General features: G+C 40.2%; 1 protein-coding gene across 5 annotated transcripts in view; it reads left to right on the top strand.

The window, feature by feature from the left end:
• The window catches only part of nrg2b (neuregulin 2b), an 88,113-nt gene that overhangs the window by 15,705 nt on the left and 56,950 nt on the right, over nt 1–15,458 (top strand). The gene's annotated exons all lie outside the window — the stretch shown is intronic.

The following is a 15,458-nucleotide window of genomic DNA, read 5'->3' as shown; positions in this document are numbered from 1 at the left end:
ACTGTGCTTGGATGTTGTTTTATGAGGCTCTGGCGGCTTTCAGTTGTCTCTTTGTCTTTAACGTTACACGGCTCGGCTTTCTCTCGCATGCACTCTTCCTGCTTTTCCCTGTGCTGTGCTGTCTCAAGTGTTGATATAGATTGGTCGTGTTGCCGCGGGACGTGGCGACTTGAACTTTTACACTTACACAGCACGTCTTTCTGTTACACGTCGCCGTACCTGAATCCAAAGTATCGCCATGTAACAGACGGTTTTTTCGCCACCAACTCAGCCTGTTCATGGTCGAGCTCATGCTCTTCTTTGGCGTCTGTGTTGGTCACTGCTGCATGCCGGCTGCACGCACCAGGATAGCTTGTGGGCGTGATGTCAACAAACTCCACACACTACAGGAGAGGCAGTCACGGTCACAGGCACACACGTTAACATTTATTTAGCCTGCATTAAATCGCAAATCGCAGCCTTTTATGCGGTTATGTAATCACACAGCCTGACATCGCGATTGCGATTAGATTAATCGTGCAGCACTAATTCAAATGTTATAAAACTCACCAACAATATATAGTCTAGTAAAGATGTTGATTTCTTTTGCTGCATCAATGGTATTATATTTTTCCTTTGAGAGTTGTTAAAAATGGAACATTTTACTGCACAATGAGTACTTTTCATACTTTATGTAAAAGGTGTGCTTGTGGTGGAGTATTTTCATAGTGCGGTATTAGTACTTTTACTTAAGGATCTGAATATTTCCTCCACCACTGATGGTAGTGCTGTAACACATTACAACAATTTGGCTCACAGGTCTGTTTTGGGACAACTATGGAGCTCTATGACAGGAATATGATATTTCAGGCTTTAGAAATGCAAACACTTGTTGGCAGCATCAATTTATTGTTATATTTTGTCTTTTTTAAAAAGATTTTGGGACATTTCGTTTAGTCTTTTTATGGGATTTGTTGATAATTAGAAGAATGTGAAATATTACTTTTCCCTTTTTAACATTTCTTTTAGGCAAATCTTTGTTGGCTAATAGAGTCAAAATGTTTGTGAATATGGGTAATTAAGTAATAATTACCTGGTGCATGTGATCGTTTATTCTGCTGATATTCATTCAGTGTTGTCCTCTTTCCTCTCAGTGATCCAGCTTGTCAGTACCTTTATTAACCTCATTCACTAAAGTCTACTGTCTGTCTTCATCAGTGTCATCCATTTATCTACCATATGTCACCCTGGTACCAGTGCATACATTCAACTTCATAAACAGGAGTGTGCCGGTTCATCAGTATTTAAATGATCTGTAATTTTAATCATGTTGTAAAGTAAACCAGAGGTATGTCTAAGCAGCACGTTCTCATGATGTTGATAGGCTGTGTGTGTTACAGTAGCTAACAATTGTAGCGTTCCCACTTTCTTCTGACCAGTCAAATAATTCATTTCTGCTTCTTCATATTTTAAACCAGACCTCGGACAAGATTTGTATTTTTGTATTTGTAAATAACATGTTATCCCCTTCGAGTTATACTTACTAAAAAGTAACAAGTGTCTGGTATGGCCTCTTATTAACTAACGGGACGTGACAAAACACAACTTAAAAGTGAGATACTGTCTCTTCAGCAGCAGTAAATGAGCACTCCGTCCAGAGAAAGCTGGACTCACTCGTAATAAATATTTTGTTGCTCTTGTCTCTTTGGTATGAAGCATCACAGGCCGACCGGCTGATAAAGGAGCTTGCAGTGATCAGTTTACTGAGGTTACATTACAGGGTTTCTGGGAAATCAAATTCACTCAGAAAAAAACAGGTTCCTCTTGCTGCTATTTGGTGCTGCCAACATGCAAAGTTGCCAAGTGCAGATTTAATCCTCAATAAAGCTTTGTCAGTGCGCTTCGTTCATTTTAGAGGATATAGAAATGCCAGTGGGACTTCAATGCACAGCAGTGCCAGTCAAACAGAAGGCCAAAAGGGCCTGCATACTATTACTGAAGGTACCATAGCAGCATGACTGACACCTTTCATTTTATTTTGTACCTCGCAACTTCATTCATAGCAGGGTTCACCGAGACTCCACTTTGACTTTTATTTTCAATTAGTTGGCCAGTATATACTGCTTACATAGGAATATGTACAGTTTGCATCTTATCATGAAAATACAGCACACGAAGCCAGACGAATCAGGAGACAGTATCTAGATTGTAATCTAACATGCCAAATACTTGCAAAGTCAAATTAAATCTAAAATATTGACTACAAGGGACCTCCACATCAAAAAACATGCCCTTGGTTGGGAACAGAGTGGATCCCAAAAATCAGAAATCAGAAAAAACGCTAGTACTATGTGTGGTGTCTGACAGAGAAACGCAATTTCTGATTCAGAGCTGACTTTCTTAGATTGTGTCCATTTTGTAGAAAGACTAGGAAACATGACTGAAATTATTTAGTGGGCTGTCACTTAGGCTGTCACTTCAGCTATAATTCCAGGGTCTGTAGCGACTGTACATTTCTACCTTCAAATCAAAGTTGTAAGAAAAGTGCATACCCTCGTTTCTACGCGGAGGTTGTTCCAGGGTCTAAACCTGAGTCCTGAGCAGAGGAGCCAAACAGCAAATGTCCCGGGACAGAAAAACTATAGTTTGTCACAAAGTAATTACTGAGATCTCAGAATGCAGCGTCATCTCAAAAAAAAAAAAAAAGGCCATGGCGATAAGAAACATGAATGAACATACAATACACCTTAATTTGGAGTATTAATCAATCATTTATTTGTCACATGAAGTCATAGAATGTACAGCTCCAGTAGCAGTAGCTCTGGAGTCCCTATGGACTAAGCAGTAGCTCAGTCCATAGGGACTTGGGTTGGGAACCGGAGGGTCGCCAGTTCAAGTCCCCGTCCGAACCAAATATGGAGCGTGGACTGGTGGCTGGAGAGGTGCCAGTTCACCTCCTGGGCACTGCCGAGGTGCCCTTGAGCAAGGCACCGAACCCCCCAACCGCTCGGGACAATTTAGTCTTTTTTTTGTCTCTTCTGACTTTGTAAGCTGCTGCTTTATAATTGTCCATGTTTCAGGATGGTTCTGGTAATCTTTCTGGTTGTGGAATGATCTAACTGTAGTTTTGGGTACAGTTGCTTCTTCTTCTTCTTGCTATCTTATAATAACAAAGTGAGCACGGCTGTGAAATTTGACTAACTGGTGGTTTGTTTCAGTCTGTATGATTGGCTGACTGCTTCTTGCTTGGTTGAACTTATTTTTGTGATGTTGCTGCTTTCAGAGATCTCAGATGATTTGAGAAGTTCTGTAGCAAACAGCCAATGGGAGTTTAGTGTCGGTCTCATATGTGCACTCATTTGGGTTTTGGTAAGAATCCTGGCTGCAGCATTTGAACCAATAAAGTTTGATCAAGTGCTTATTAACAGGCTTTAAACTAGGCTTGGGCACTATCTATTTTTCATACCGTCCGAAATTTTCCCTGGAGTATATGGTATATGACGGTATTTATGTGCAGTGACACCTAACTTTTAATTAACTAGTTACCAACTCTGGTTACATTGAAATAAGCCCCTAATTTGCCAAGTTAGATGTGAAAATATGCTGTTTTTCGTCGTGGTCTCTGCTGTTGCTGGCCAGCTGATAAAGTCCTGTCACATTATTCCCACTGCTCACAGTTTCTGAGCTCAGCTGCCTGTTCTACCAGAAGACTTACCTCTGGTGTTGTGTGATGTGTGTTACATATAATACATCCTCAATACAACATCTGTGTAAGAGTTTAATAGAAAGAGGAGCGTTTGTATTTTTGACAGTTTGAAAATCATACCGTTGGAATTTCGAAATACCCTGGTAACCTGTAGTAAATTGATACCGCCCAAGCATCCTTCAAACAATGGGTTGCAGTAGTCATGACGAGTGTTTGGAAAGTGTGGAAGACATTATCACAGTTGCTCCAAGAGATAAAGGTGCGATCTTGGTAACGGTCTGTTTTTTTTTGGCCTTTTATCCCATAAGTAATAGTATCTGTTTGTCCTTCTTCAACTACATTTTGTAGGATCTATTCACTGATATAAGACATGAAAAGGTGGCAATATTCAGGTGAAGCATTAGATCTGTGTGACAAATCCATAACAGGAGAGACCGATACCGTATTTACGAATGTAAGATAATATCAGCCTACACGGATAGAAAAAAATGGGACCAAAAACAGAACCCTGGGGTACACCACAAGAATTAAATCTCACTATCTGTCTTTCAATGCTGCGGTAGGGCATCTTCTTCTAACATCGTCTTTGTTTGGTGTCTCAAAGGGGCAGTGGGACATCTTTCTTCTGTAGAATCTTTAGCTCCTCATGGAGGACGGATGTGATCAATGCTTCAGCCCTCTTATCAGGAGAACTGTGTCTGTTAGTCTGCTTTACAAGCCCGCAGTTAATGGTGTGTGTGCGTGTTGATGGGGGGAAGGTTGATGGGAGAGATGAGAGGTGAGAAATGGTGGGGTGAGGGGTGGAGGATAAGAGATGGAGGAGGGAGAGGCGAGAGAGCAGGATGGATGAAAACGGGAAAGAAAAGCAGAGGTGAGAGAGAGGAGGGGAGGGGAGGTGGATGGATGAGAGGAGGGGGAGAGGTGAGAGAGGAGAGGAAGAATAAAAAGTGTTGGGGAAGATGGTGGGGGAGAACAGGAAGAGAGAGGAAAAGAAAAAAGATAAATGGAGGACAGGTGGGGCGCAGAATGACTTGCACACGACTCCCAGCCCTGAGAAAGAAAAAGACGAGAAGGAGAAAAGAGAGACAGAGAGAATAGCTTTTCCCCACCGTTCTGCCCGCAAGCCCTTCATTAACTATTCATTACCAACTCTGCACATCCTCCCTATCTATCTATCTATCTATCTATCTATCTATCTATCTATCTATCTATCTACCTGAACATCCTGCTTCTCCCTCTTTCTCCATATAACCCCCTTTTCCAGACATACAGCCATCACACACACAAGCACACAGAGAGAAATGCATGTGTGTGTATGTGTGTGTGTGTGTGTGTTTGTGCGTAGTTTTGTGTCTCTTTGAAAAGAACCTGATTTCTGTTGAATCTGAAGGGTGTATTTATACTTAAATAGATCTCACTGCAGCCAACAGAACAATGCACAACACCAGCGATGAGAGACAAGGTCAAGTCAGTGTGTGTGCATGTTTGTGTGTGTCAGTGTATATGTTTGTTGTGACTACAAAAAAAAAACGAAAGGGGAGGAAGGGAATGATTTATTGACAATCACTCTTGCGACCACGCACATACAGCCACACAGAGTGATTTTCTTCATCAAATGTGGATGTGACAGGCACACACACACAAACACACACTTTGCCAAGTATTCTCTGTTTGCAACACACACACACACACACACACACACACACACACACACACACACACACACACACACACACACTCACACTTACATACACAGAGGGTTGCCCTGGGCTTGGTATTGCTGCTGTGCAGAGGTTAGCTGGGTGATGCTGCATGAGGGCCTGTTGTGGTTGCTCTCATTCAACAACCAATGTTCATCTCTTTTCCTCTTCTTCCCTTTCACCCTTTTCCATCCCTCTCTTTCTCTTACACACTCTCTCTGTCGCTCGCTCCTACTCTTTCTCAATCTTTTTTCTCCCCTTTCTTTCTGCCTTACATCCTCTCTCTCTCTCTCCATCTCCTGCTCCCTCCCTGGTTTCCATGGTGACAGCTGTGCGCTGCAGAAATCACACTGATCGGAGAATGAGATAGAAGGAGCTTCTCTCTTTTATACATGAACACACACGCAAGCACGCTTGCACACACACACACACACACACACACGCACACAAGCAACACATACGACAAATGTATTACATACAGTGTGTTTGCAGATTCTAACGTCACGACACACATCGGTTTCCTCTCCACATGCTTTTGTACATTTTATGAATGTACCATGCTTCTTTGCTCACTGTCTCACCAGTCTGTCAGCTGACTCACACACTACAGCACACACACACACACACACACACACACACACACACACACACACACACGTTCAGCCCATGCGTGCAGGCATGTTGCTGACCATGCCTTCTTGGGGAGCCATACCTGTCTGTGAACACACCTAATTGGTTTGGCTTCCATATCGCTCTCTGTTATTGGATCATGCTTAGCAAGAAATCAGATCAATTTTGTTGATGCCTGCTTTGCTGGACACCGAGAGAGAGAGGGAGGGAGGAGAGGAGGGAGGGAGCATCAGCTGACCTTGAAAGAAGGACCTCTTGATGGACGGCTGATGGGAGCGCTGGTCACGTGTGATTGGCTATTGGAGCAGGCCGGTCACAGGCTATTGGCCAGACAATGCTGTCCATTTGTGGCTACCCTAGCACCCCCCATACCCCCCACCCACCGCCCCCACCTCTCTGTGTTCTCACTGAGGAATTCTCTCATCACTCAGTGATACAGAAGGCTTGGATCAGCAACTTACAGTGCACACACACATTCAATACACATTTACACACACACACACACACACACACAGACAATCAAACACATTCATCAGTGCGGACAATAAAATGCTCACGTGCATATCGGTGCATCACACATGTTCTCATGTAAGCACTCTCTCTCACACACATATTCATGCATATTCACAGTGCTGTGGAAAATCTCTGTGTCTGTGTGTAAACTGCAGCTGCAGAATTAGACTTGTTATGGCTTGCTTGGTGCCTGTGGTGTGTGGGATGTGTGAATCTACTCTAATTGTATTGGTGCACATGTATTTCACAGTCTCTCCCTTCTTCTCTTTATGCATAACATAAATTGTTGTGCAGGCTTTGCTTTTTTTAATGTCTGCAGTAGTACTAATATTTCCTTATCAAGCTAAACCTCAAACACAACATTTACAAATTGAGTCAATTTAAAAATCTATTTCTGTTTCATCCACAGTATTTTTTCTGTGCTTGCTAGCAAGCAGTGCTGCCAAAAAAAGGCATTTTTTTGCGAGACCTTAGAAGAGGTTTTGACGGGGCCCACAGGATTTATAAGCTGACTTGGATGTTCTCCAGTCTATTTACTAATCATTTTACAGGTAAAAAATAAAGGATGGTAAATAGGGTTTCCCATTTGGACTTTACAGCCATCCAAAGGTTGACATCAGATAGTAACATAAAGGGACATTATTGCACCAATATGGAGGTTTGATGGTCTTTTAAAGGGTTGAGCTCACTCTATTTGTGTTGAAGTTGCTTTCTGCTGATATATTTTCATCTCACAAATGATAAATATTAATGTTCAACCCTCTAAATCTCCTCAAAAACCTCACTGTTGGTCCGATGGATAAATTAATACAGTCAGTCCCTATCCCCAGTTTGATCTGTCAATGGTTTGCTTTGCACTGGTCTGTTTTTATGAATGAGACCCATGGGACTGCCAGTGATCTCAGCTGATAATACTGTCTTTAAGAGGCTGTAGCGTACTGAATGTTGAAGCTAGGGTGAAGATACTGCTAATAACACTCTAAAGTTAGGATAAAATTTGGCAAGGGAAAAACTGACATGGCCATTTTCAAGATATCTGAATGAAAATAAGTTCTATAGTTACCTATGAGTCTCCCCTTTACAGACATGCCCCCTCTATGCTAATCCTTTGAATTGCATAAATTGGATATAACTGGAAAGCCTAGACTCTTGTGAATTCAATGAAACCAACTGTATTTGTGTGTGATGATGTTCATCACCTTAGTAGCTGTTTCACTGCAGTGAAATCATTTTTTGAAAACAAACATCTCTGTATAAAATGACCTATTTTGTCCTCTAGGATAATCACAGTCTCACTGAAAACATTATACAACCACAAACTAAAGACCATGGGCATGTTTGGCTTCCATAGATATATTGACAACGAAGGGGTTTTGCCGCAGTTTCCAGAACAGAGGCACTCACCATCCACTCACCAAAAAATGCAATTCTTACACAAATGTCAATGTCAAAAGTTTTTGATATCAGATGACAGCATGAATTTTTCTGTGGTATTCTGAAAAATCTTGGTGTCTTAATGCGGTGTTTGGTAGCACCAAATTTGTGTAGCACCAAAATGGTATAAACTCACAAATTGCTACAAGAACTCATGGGAATGGCCATCATATAATTCCATCATAAAGCCCTTAGCTTTCAACGTTTGAATAGACGCCTAACCCACGGGTAGGCAGCCTGCAGCTCCTGAGTCGTATGCCCTCTGCAGTGGCTCTCTGTGGCTTTATATTCTCCAATTGTAAAAATGTGTAGCCTATGCACTGAATTGAAAAAGAAGTTTTAAAATTTCGTCAACTAAAATGTGCCTGATATGTCTGTGATCTGGCATTTTTCCTCCTTTTCCTCCTCCTCAAGACTAGCCACCTCAACAGTGGGGGCTAGTCTTGAGCCTCCTAGCTAGGTTAGCAGTGGTCTCCAAATCCATAAAAGTAAAAGTCTCAAGTGAAAATACAGAATGCAGTAGTGGGTGGACAGGCTTAAATCTGAACATTTTTAAATTACTTTTGGTGAAAAATGGCTCTTTTGATTGTCAAGGTTGCTGATCCCTGGGCTTACCAAAACACAATGTTTATTACATATTTCTAACTAAAAACTTGATGCATCATGATGCGCAACATCTCAAATAAATCCTAAGCTTTCAGCTTTCAGATGATGTATATATACCACTTCTATACAGTATGTACTGTTGACCTGCTAACCCCTCCTAAAGATCCCCTTAAAAAAGACAAAAATGGGTCTATGGTGGGTTTCAGAGGGTTAATAACTTTTCCATGTATTTATCAAAGTAGGAGCGTCTCAGATGTTTATAAGATGTTGTGTTTTATGCACACTCAGTCACCTTTTTTGCCCTGTCGCAGGATCCCTGTGCTGTCTTACATATGTTTCTGGTAATTAATGCAGTGAAAATGAAGGTCTAGGCAATGAGGCGAGATCGAAATATCAATTGAATTACTTATTTAAAACATCATCTGTCCAGTGTCCTTATGTACCCTATAGGTGCTAATGTGTTCCTGGCACAGAGAGAGTGGTTTTAAGACTTAATGGAGAACCCTTCACAGTAAATTCCTCCTCCTCAGCATTTGTGATTTGGTTTTGGAACATCGAGCAGCAACAGTGGAGCGAGCAGAAAGGTTGTTTATATGTTTTACAGCTTTTTAAGCCTATGAGTAACTGTAATTAAAGATTCAACCATTAAGAATGAGCCCATCTAATTAATTTATGAATTAATCATCACATCTTAAATAAGAGCAGTGAAGGTCTGTGTTGATCTGCTTTGAATTTAGTTTGCATTTGGTCATTAGAGTAGAATGTGTTTGATGATGAACTGTAGTCATTTTGATGTCTGATGAAAACGAAACTACAACAACACACGCAGGAACATGCATTATTGCTCCTTTTCATTGGGATCGATTTCAGTTGATCAGTTATTTTGGAAGGACAAACTCAGAGGGATGTTCGAATACCTTAAGTGACTTGAAGTGTTATGTCAGATGTTGAAAATGAGTTCAAATTGGAGTGGGAATTTGTAGCGATTCAATCAATCCGACACCGTCACACTCATGTAATGCGGACGTCACATCCATGAAGGGTAATTTCCTTCTGGTTTTCAGCTCACATTCCCAGGCTGACAAAAACTTCCATGTTGCCTGAGGAGAGCGTCCCAGAGAGGGATGTGCTCATTGGTATCCAGGCTCACCACTCACAGCTGCTTCAGGCTGACTTTCACCACTCGTTTCCACACTTAGCCGCATAAAAGCCTGACAGTCTCACCTCAGACTCACCAGGTGATGAGTCTCATCTGGATGGTTGTTAAGCGGAGCTGCTGCCATAGTATCCATTTTACAAATATAGTCTAGAAGTGTTATTTTTCTTAAAACAAGAAAAAAATATGTGTCAGTGGGGTAAAATAATTTCACTTATCCCAATGCAAATCATCTTGTTTCAAGGATTTCCTTGAAAATTAGCAGAATATTTGGCCTCATTCTGCAAGTTTGTTTCTAGGAAGTGATTTTGCATCAGAAACAAATGAGATTATCACATCCAACTGGCAAAGTGATTTGATTTGTTTTGACAAAGAGTAAGTATTAGGGATGTGTATGAGTACTTGAGTACTCAATTTGGATGTCAGTATTCATTCAACGTATAGAGTAATTGCATTTTTGTATTTTTTTTTACACGAAAACAATGTACACCATTTAGCCACAACATTAAAACCACTGACAGGTGAAGTGAATACAATTTCTTGGGCTTTCTGCCTTTGTTTGATAGAACAAGAGATTGAGCATGAGACGGGGGGAGAGAGGGTTTGACATGCAGCAAAGGGCTGCTTGTTGATATGGCACCCTCGGCCGCTGCGGCAAGGACACCGCCTTTGTACATGGGGTGCCTGCTCTACCAGGTTAGCTACTGGGCGCCCCTAAAGTGAATAACATTGACCATCTCATTACAGTGCAATGTTCTACTGGGAAACCTTTGGTCCTGGCATTCATGTGGATCCCACTTGACACTCACCGCCCACCCCAAACACCGTTGCAGATCAAGTACGCCCCCTCATGGCAACGACACTCCTCATTGGCAGTGGCCCCCTCAGCAAGACATGCCACACTGCAATATTGGTCGATGGCCCAAGGAACATGCCCTGTTGAGGCATGGACTCAGGACCTCTGGAACTGTCCTGTGGTTTCTGGCACCAGGGCTTTGGTTGCAGACCATTTGAGTCCTGTGGGTTGCGAGGCGGGGTACTGGCATGCCCCACAGAGCCTCGATATCAACAGGAAATTCTTAACTTATATTGACCGTATTATTTATTTTGGACAGGGTACAGTGATGTCATACAGTGATACAGTGATGTAACTGAAGGCCGAATTCACAAAGAATGAACTGCGGCCGCTGATAGCACCTTGAATTGCACTTCACTTGCACCTGCAGTTTGCTCCGTCTTAACGTCCTATTCACAAAGGATATTGCGCTAATGATATACCAGCGCAAACACGCCCACAAAGTTTGGCAGCTGAGTGCAGTTTGCCCCTGATTTGCCCCTGATTGCAATAAGCCACACATGGCAAAGTATAAATGCTGGCTTTGCGCCAAGAACACCGTGGCAGAACAATGGCAGACTTTGTTTGGCAAAGTACTGAATACTGTATACCCTCATGTAGTGATGTCTGCTGGTGAGTCAGTCTAACAGTGTCGGATGGGTTGAGGCTGTGGATTTGACCAAGTTTGACCACTTTATCACTATTCCCTCTCACTTGTAGCTGTTTTTTCGTTATCTTTTGAATTTAATATGAATTATGGAACCGTTTTTGTTCACGTTTGTTTCCCCCGTTTCGTAAAATAAATTATTGAAAGTTGCTTTTGAAGTGCGTGACAGAAGTGCGTTTTGAGAACGACCGCAGACTGTCACCTGTTCAACGCATCAATATCTTCGGATGCCATTAAAGTAATAATGATTATAATAATAATGTCAAAATATTATTTACAGACTGATTTAACAGACGATCACTGCTGCCACAATCACTGGAAAGTCTGGGCGAGAGGCTTCCACAGAGGAGCGCCCAGTTTGCACCAGCTTTCTAAAGACGTTATTTACTTCACTCAAACTGTGTGTGGCTATTAGCGCTGGTGTTAGTGAATTAGACGTTGTTTATCAATGAGGCTCATTTGCATAGAAAGAGGCAATTTTGCGCCAAATACATGCATATTACCTCACTTAAAATATGTGCAAATAACACTGGAGCACCGAGACGCAATCTGCTTGGCAGCGCAGTTAGTGGAGCATTTCACCCTCTGCGCGTACTTTGTGAATTAGACCCTATCTGTTTGCTCCATTTTTACCGGTTTAGCAGCCGCAAAAGCCACGCAATCCTTTTGTGAATTCGGCCCTGAGTATTGCAATAACATATTGCAACATATTGTGATTTATTACCTTTTTTTCAACTGTAAATTGTGTCCCCAAAGGAAAAATAATTGTCAGCATCTGTTTTATCTAATAGGTAAAGTTTTAACGAGAAAGTTTCTCACGTCAATCACTTTTATAGCAGCAAAATTGATCAAATGAACTACAAAAGCAATCTTAGATTTTATTAATGTAGAAGGCTACCAAAAGTTTAAATTTGTATTCGCAGGATTAGTCATTTATTTAACAAAAAAATGATACTTGGCGTCTGTGTATCGATACACTATTCTTCACATAATATCATGATACTATGCTGTATCAATTTTTCCCCACGCCTAAATATCTGCACAGATCCATATAGCAAAAATGATACATCTGCGCAGTTGCAGATAACATTCAGCATTTCCAGTTATACATCACTCAGTCTAATGTTACAGGTGATGAGGCAGAAGAGTGTTGTGTAGAAGTATTTTGACAAAATAAACCAAAAGAATGTGCAGTGCAAGCTATGCAACGTTAAACTTGCACTCGGCTGTTCATTTCAGACCCTGTTCTTACCTTAGATTTTTTTGTTGTGAGAAATTAATAATAATTTAATGCAAATACCTGAATATGGGAATTACTTAAATTACCTAGTATGTATTTCCAGTCTTTCTTTAAGACAGAATAATTCGTTAAAGGATGAATTCCCTCGAAAACCCATTTTGGTTGATCTAATTAGCTTCATGGTAAAATGTAATTGACATTATAGCATGTCAGGGTATAGACGGCAGGTAAATAGAGTTTGATCTGATTAGATTATTATGATGTCACTGGTCATTTTGCCATATATATATCTCATTTCCTTCCTGTTGGTATTTGCCCGAGGAGGACCTGTTGTTGGTCATTATGTCACTAATAAAATTAAAGGGAGCTGTGATTCCAGTGTACTCCTGGTATTACAATAGAGTTTTCACAGCAGGATATATTTCAGCGACCTGAAACGTAAACAGTAAATGTCAGGCTTCCTCTAATGACTCACCATGTTGGACTTACACTGAACAATCATACAGAATGACATAAATTGCAAAATTGTTTTCTCTTGCTCTGTCTCAACTGTAGAATCGGTGGCTCTCCTGCTCCATCCTTTTCTCCAAGAAATTACTACTTGACTGTGCCAGTTACATTTTTATTAGGAAACTAATGGCTGCCTGGATTATGTTCGCTGTAGGGGTGGCTGATATGGCCAAAATATTCTATCATAGTAGTGTGAAACGTGTTACTGGTTTCATGATAACCCGTGGTGAAATTCCCCAACAGTTCGGAGTGAATCATCATTAAAACCGTGTTTGATAACTGCGCTTTGAAAAACTCACAGTAAATACTGTCCATCATCAACCAAAGTTAGCAACAGTTTCCCAGACATAGGTGCAGCATGAAACGTGGCTTTGTTTTTTTATCTTTTGTTTGCAGAGCATGCATGCAGCAGGCAAACCCAGTGATGCTACTGGTCCTGTGTCCTTAACTACAGTGACACATACCTGTTTATGCACATTTGCTGATTTTCATATATTTTTGTTTGGTATTGGCTGTTATTATTTTAATATTTAGGCAAACACAAACAGCATATTGTCGCTAATCAGTGGTGGAGAATAACTAAGTACATTTACCCAAGTGCTGTACTTTAGTACAACTTTGAGTTACCTATACTTTACTTGTGCATTTCCCTTTTCTGCTACTTTATAATTCTACTCCACTTCAGCTTGGAGGCAAATATAGTACTTCTTACTCCACTACATTTATTTGATAGCTTTACTTACTAGTTACTACTTTACAGATTTTGATTAATAATACAAAATATAATCAACTAATAAATTATAGTGCATTAATATAGATTAAGCTACCTAGCAGTATAAAGTAATTAAAATGAGCTCCACCTTTACCAGCTGCAGCATTAAAGTGACGCATCTATGAATATAATCTAAGGATATCATATACATTTTTCTGAAATGGGCCAAATTCTATATGATGAGTCCTTTTACGTCTATTTTAGGTACTTAAGTATATTTTGATAATACTTTTTTACTTTTACTAAAAGGAATAATTCACCCACATAATCAGTTAGTCATGCTGTACTACCTTGAATTCATGAGGAAATTTTTTTGCATGCCTTTATAGGAAACGGCCAACATAATGATTTATTGATTGATTGGGGACCACGTTAAACAACAGCAAAACCATAGCAAAACATACATTAATGGACTCTCACACATTTTGTGCAGTATAATCCAAATCTCATTTATCCAGCTGCATGCTCAATACTTCCAAACACATACATTGTTACTGAAAAACTGACCTGAAATCTTTGCTCTCTTCAAAGCCAGATTCCAATACTTACAAGTGTTTAGTGAAATGCATGTGTTATGGAAGCCCTGAGCATACAGCTGGATAAACAAGACTTGGATTATACTGCATGAAATGCATGAGAGTTTGTAAACGGATGTTTTGATATAGTTTTGCCGCTGTTAATCGTGGTCCCCAATCAATCAATAAATGATTACGTTCACCAATTTCTGTAGAGCCTTGCAAAAACAACATTTTCTCCAGGAATTCACGGTAAGACGTGATGACTAATTGTTTTATAAGTGGTCAATTTATGTATGAGGCATTCCTTGAAGTAAGAGTGCAGGACTTTAACTTGTTACAAAATATATCTGCACTATAGTACTGCCACTTTCACTCAAGTTAAAGATCAGTACTTTTGACATTTTCAGCACATTATAAAATACTGCTATAATACTGATAACCATGATCATTTTGGTCACTATAATCATAAAATGAAATGTCCATACTGTTTCATCTCTATATTACAGTAAAGGTAATTTTATATCATGGATATGGTATATGTGTAACACTATACAGTAATTGTTTTGTAAATTCAATTAAGAAATGGTTAGAAATATCAATACCATACTTCATCGCATTTGATTGCATCCGTCTTTTATTTGAAACTTCCATAAACAAAAGAAAAAAAATTACAACTGCTTCACGTGAGAGAGCACTAGTGTTAAAAACAAAATACTAAAAAGAGTGATAATAAAATATTTTCAAAATGGACACTTTAAGGTTCCTGAGAACAATAATTTTAAGTGTTACAGGTTTCTGTATTTTCAACGTCACTCTCCTCCTCCATGTCTGCACCAGTGTTGGGTAAGGGTTACTTTAAAAGTAATCAAAGTACGTTACTGCGTTACTTTTTAAAAAAGTAACCAGTTACTTTACTGCGTTACTCCCTGAGTAAAGTAACTCAGTAACTTTAAAAGTACTTCCAACGTTACTCCCTGAGAAAAGTAACTCAAGCACTTTTAAAGTACTTTTGAGTATTCTACATTTCCTATTGGGCAATGGACCACAGGGCGCTAAGCCTACATTTTTTTGTTTCCAAAATTAAAGTTATGGACCACTTGCCCTTCACTGAGATCCAGTTCTCCCATCACAGCCGTCACTTTGACCAGTAGAAACACACAACGATCTGCTGCCGTAGACAACTGTATGACAA

This window comes from Epinephelus moara, chromosome 4, assembly GCF_006386435.1.
Source record: "Epinephelus moara isolate mb chromosome 4, YSFRI_EMoa_1.0, whole genome shotgun sequence".
NCBI classification, from domain to species: domain Eukaryota; kingdom Metazoa; phylum Chordata; class Actinopteri; order Perciformes; family Serranidae; genus Epinephelus; species Epinephelus moara.
The sequence above is the reverse complement of the archived record's forward strand: the minus strand, read 5'-3'. Positions and strand labels throughout refer to the sequence as shown.